Source organism: Miscanthus floridulus, chromosome 19, assembly GCF_019320115.1.
Source record: "Miscanthus floridulus cultivar M001 chromosome 19, ASM1932011v1, whole genome shotgun sequence".
Lineage (NCBI taxonomy): Eukaryota > Viridiplantae > Streptophyta > Magnoliopsida > Poales > Poaceae > Miscanthus > Miscanthus floridulus.
In genome coordinates this window covers 20,923,102-20,928,782 of record NC_089598.1, presented here as the reverse complement: position 1 = coordinate 20,928,782, position 5,681 = coordinate 20,923,102, and the positions used below count along the sequence as shown (strand labels likewise).

Below are 5,681 nucleotides of genomic sequence, written 5' to 3'. Positions count from 1 at the left end.
TGACTAATTGTTGTCGCCTTTTAGAAGATGCATTATCCAGACCAAGAAGTATATCCAATTAGGGCACAAAATGTTGCCCTGCTGGTGTTTTGAGGACCGATTAAAATTACTTTTAAGACCTGACTATTATTGTAGGGTTGCTCTATTTGTGAATGCTTATGTGCCTTGGTTTGTCAATGCAATCCTAGTAGCTCATGAGAAGGTAGCTATGACAATCCTACTGGTGTTTCTATGAGTCTACATTCTATCCAGACCAAGAAGTATATCCAATTAGGGCACAAAATATTGCCCTACTGGTGTTTTGAGGACTGATTAATATTACTTTTAAGATCTGACTATTATTGTAGGGTTGCTCTATTTGTGAATGCTTATGTGCCTTGGTTTGTCAATGCAATCCTAGTAGCTCATGAGAAGGCAACTATGACATTGTATAGACCAGCCTCTTTAGGCTTGCTTGACAGATAAATTTTTCCACCAAATTATGGGTCAACAGCTAAAAAATTATGTGTCTTAGCTTTAGAAAAATTACATTAGCATGTTTCTGTGAGTTGTCATCTTGACTAATTGTTGTCGCCTTTTATAAGATGCATTATCAAAGGCTGTTTAGTTGATGGTGTGTTGTGTTTCATGCAGTGATTTCAAGATGAAAGGTCAATCTCATTTTAAGACTAGATTACTTGTTTTGTAGCTTATATTTTACATTCCTAGACTATAGTTTTATGCTTATTTATGGGTTGGGAATGACTGTTTTCTTTTATTTTTTAGGAATGGTCTTAGCAATGTTGCAGTGTCTTACTACATATGTTTTGGAGCAAATGAGTTTACGGTGCCACGCTTTCATAGTTTTAGCCATGGGTAGGGTTAACTTATATGCTAATATTACTATTTTTACATCCCAGGACTCAATGTAATTTTTTCCAAATCATAGTGTAGTTTTAGTATTTTTTGTTGGTGTAAGTTTTTGTTTTTGAGTTTTATGAATTGTGCTTAGGTGATCAACCTTATGCAATGAAAGATTGCTGATTTGTGTTCTTTTGCATATTCTCTACTGCTTTTTCTTTATTTTTTCTTTTTTTGATCTTTTTTATGTGCTATCTGAACTGTGCTCATTTCCCCAGCAGTTACTTTATAGTAGTGAACTGTTCTATCTTTTGATCTAGCAAATGGGTTGGTTATAGAGTTATCTAAGTGGCTGCTGCTCTTAACTTTAGTTCAGTTATCGATTGAGTTCTCCGTATTTTGACTGAAATGTGGCAATCTAGCTTTTGATCTGCAGATCAAAATCTGGTAACTGAAATGTGAAAATCTGGTTGATAGAGAAAGTCCTCTCTAGCTGCTGGCTCAACTTGGCTCAACTGCTGGCTGCTACACTGCTGGCTGCTACTTCTATACTACTATCCTACTACTACTACTGTTCTACTACTACTCTATACTACTCTAGTGTTAGCTGCTGCCCTGCCCTCTTCCCTATACTACTAAGTGGCTCCTGCTATACTACTATCCTACTACTCCTCTACTACTCTCATCTGCACTATTAAGTGGCTCTGCTCGTGTACTACTCCTGCTATACTACTATTCTACTACTACTCAACTGCTCTCTACTCTACTACTACTCTACTGCTATGCTATTGTCCTACTACTGTCCTAGACTACTCTACTGAACTACTACTACTCTACTTGCTACTGCTAGCTACTCCTACTAGCTGGCTGCTACTCTACTCTCTTCCCTAGCTGCTGGCTGCTACTCTACTCACTTCCTATACTACTAAGTGGCTCACTTCTACTACTCTATCTACGACTACTACTGTATCTAAGTGGCTGCTGCTCTTAACTTCAGTTCAGTTATCGATTGAGTTCTCCGTATTTTGACTGAAATGTGGCAATCCAGCTTTTGATCTTTAGATCAAAATCTGGTAACTGAAATGTGAAAATCTGGTTGATAGACAAAGTCCTCTCTAGCTGCTAGCTCAACTTGGTCAACTGCTGGCTGCTACTTCTATACTACTGTCCTACTACTGCTGCTACTGTTCTACTACTACTCTATACTACTCTAGTGTTGGCTGCTGCTCTGCTCTCTTCCCTATGCTACTAAGTGGCTCACTTATACTACTATATCTACGACTACTACTATATCTAAGTGGCTGCTGCTCTTAACTACTGGCTGCTACACTTCTCTACTCCTCCTCTACTGTACTCCTCTACTATTACTCTATCTACTATTACTCCTCCTCTACTCTAATCCATTATTTACCACATCTAAGTTACCAGATTTTGATCTACAGGGGTCTTCCAACCATGTGGCAGCAGTCAACTCCCATCCTCTATGTTTGGGAAGCAGCAACTGCTTTTTACACCTTTTTCTCTCCATGTTTGTTAAGCAACTGTTGCTTTTTTTTGCCAAATCTCCCCTCTCCCCTCCTCTCTTTTGTTTTGCGGATGATGAAATTATTAAGTCCATACATTATATGGAATATGAGCTGATGATCAAGAACTTGTGAGAAACTTGACATTATTAGTAGCCGCCACTACATTACCTTCTTATCTCTTCTCGTTATGATGCCTTGATGCTCTAAGTTCAAAATCAGATGATGATTGACATGTTTCTGAGGCCTCTACTACTGCTACTACTCGTTTTTATATATATATTGTTGTTTTATAGGACTACTTTGGTTTATAGACCTTTTTGATTTCTTATACCTTCTCGCGTACCTAAAGCACACTTTCTTGCATCTATTAGAACAAAGCGCGAAATAATGTCGTGGACACCAGACAGTGCAGCCCGATGCCCCGAGCGCGAAATAAAAGCGCATACCATGACCGAGAGTCTGACTTAGGTAGAAATCCTCAGTACCAAAATCTTCGTGAGACTGAAAGGCTATCTCTAGGACGTTGATAACAATGTGTATGGAATTTGACATTGATTTTGCCTTGTGAATTATGTCTATTTAATGATGGATTGTATATATTATTGTGAATTGGACTTATAATTATAGTTTATATAATACTCTTGTGCTTGTAGTCTAAGGGGTTCGGAACGCTGATCACGGGACGTTCGGCAACGCGAACGCGGTTCGAAACGTTGGTCGCGTGGCGTTCGGCAACGCGAACGCGGTTCGGAACGTTGATCGCGGGACGTTCGGCAACGCGAACGCTGGATGGAATACGCGGAAACAAACAGTGTTCTGGTCGAATTTGAATTGTAAATTTGATTTTTTTGGCGAGAAAACGTACTGTAGGGGCAGTTCTAGATTAAACCGCTCCTACAAACAGGTGTTATAGGAGCGGCTGGTACTATAGCCGCTCCTACAAATCGATTTGTAGAAGCGGCCTGAGAACCGCCCCTACAGATACATGATTTGTAGAGACGGTTTGGTAGAGGCAGCTCCTACAGAGGATTAGGAGCCGTTTCTTAAAAAAAACCGTTTCTGATCATCCATTGAAGATCCGGAGCTGGAAGAAAGGGAGGACGGCGATCAGAGTCGGGCAGGGTATCTGGATCTTCAGCGATGATTGGTCAGCAGATGCAGATCAGTCGGATGCAAATCAGCAAGTACGAGACCTCGATCGGGTGGGGATCGATTCCAGGGAGAGCCGGGATCGGTCGGCCTATCCAGTGGCTGGCCACGGGGACTGCTCCAGGTCTTCCAGACGCTACAGCGTGTTCAAGATGGTGGACCTCGCTGCTTCGTCTGCGTCGGAGGCGAGCCGGAAGCGCCTGAAACGTCTCGGCAGCCTCAAGGCCGACGCCCGTGGCAAGGTCTTCACCTCCGTGAGCTCTAGGAAACGCGCGTGGATCGTCGGCGTAGGGGGTGATCACCGCGATACCGAAGAAGAAGAAGAAGAAGAAGGAGGAGGTAATCCAAGGACCGAATCTCAATTCCGCAAGATTGAGCCCTGTCCTGACGACCGTGGGGGATAAGGTATACGCCATGTCCAAGTTTCCCTCTTGGGTTTCAGACCGCGATTTCCCACCCTGGTTCGAGGTACTCGATCTTTCCAAAGCAAAAATCGTCAACGTTGCTGGCAAGCTTCACCTGGAGGACTGCTCCTGGACTCCCCTGTCGCATCCACCTTGCATGCCTTGGGAGCTCAGCCCGACGGAATACACCATTCTGACAATTGTAATTCTCATGTCCTGTGTGGTGGTTGGCCCCTACATACTGGTATCTTTCAACGTACCATGGGGCACATATGCATTTGACACCAACGCACAAGAACCATACCAGTGGCACAAGGTCGACAAGGATAATTTGCCTTTCAATGGCTGTGCCACCCCACTCGGCTCTATCCTCCTTGCTTCATCTCGCAAGGGGCCCGCCCATCAATGCTTACCGCATCCTTGTTGCAACATCTGATGACGAGGATAATGCTCTCAAGTTGTCCATCACTTTACTCCCAGTAAAATACATGGAACGTGAAGTTGATGTAGAGCCCTGCTTCTCTTCCTTGGACAATGAAAGCTTCTGCTCATTGAGTCTTTCAATTGACAGCGACAGCTTGACTTATAAACACGAGACTGGTAAACACTTTCCACGGAAGGTGCATGTAAACTTGACGACATATCAAATAGAGAACCCTTTAGTCCTGGAAAATCGGGATGAAACCATGCTAGCTGTGAATCCAGAGGTTGCAGTCTCCAGTCAGCAGGAATGTACCTTAAATATTGCCAGTTCAACTCATGGTTTCTCTCCCTTTGGCTTCAGTCTTGTATCGATGTAAGTACCATTGACACCTTTTAACCTTTATATTTCATAGTAATTTTCATCGATCATGACCCTTCTATATGCAAACACGAATATTCCACAGAACTGATGCATGCCTTTTCATTTGTCTGTCTTTTAAATCTCATAGGTTGTTTTCCCTGTACTGTGAGCCCTGCTACATTTCTTGCATTGTCATAAGTCCTTTCCTTTTAACTCGGGCATGGTTAGATTACATGTATTAGGATTTTTAACTACTAAAACTTGGTGGCCAACTCTGTTCTGTCCTCCCACATCCACACCGATTTTTAGTGTTTTTCTAAGAAAAAGATGTAGAAGCATTTCATTTTATCCTTTTCATTGGAATTGGGGCATATTCTTTATCGTGGGTGCTGTAGAATTTGACATATAGGCGCCTCTCAGGCGGCATAAGATTGTTGTAATGTGTATTGCTTTAAAACGCTAGGTATGCTGATAAGTGATAATCAGTGGCTGTTTTGCTACCTTAAACAAGTTTTAGGAGTAAGCATGTTGAGATGATACAAAGCAATATGCCCGATTGACCAAATGATAAAATATTATAGATGAATGTTCTCTTCGCTATTTCTTAAAGGTGCTGATGGCTGCTTGGCAGGGCTGAAGCTTTAGGGTAGCATATGCATTAAGGCTTACTCCCTCTGTTCCCAATTATAAGTTGTTTCACACTTGTGAACAAAAAAATATGAAAGTAGGCTATACCTTGTTGCCATTCATGTGGGTTTCACATTTGAAAAGATGAATTATTTTTTATTGTGGCCTATATATTTGGAGAAGAATTGGAATAAGCACCGGCCAGTTGATACTATCCAGTTTCTGAAACTACACAAAAACTATAATCAGCTCAGAGAAGTTTTCATCTTAGGGATAATTACTATATTGCATTTAGTTGCTTAAAAGTTTGCAAATCCCTTCTCTTATCTTCTTGAACGCTGACTCACTGAG

General features: G+C 41.8%; 1 pseudogene; it reads left to right on the top strand.

Annotated features, from left to right (window-relative positions):
* The first annotated feature begins 3,667 nt into the window (after positions 1-3,667).
* On the top strand, positions 3,668-4,719 carry LOC136525695 (uncharacterized; annotated as a pseudogene).
* The last annotated feature ends 962 nt before the right edge of the window (positions 4,720-5,681 follow it).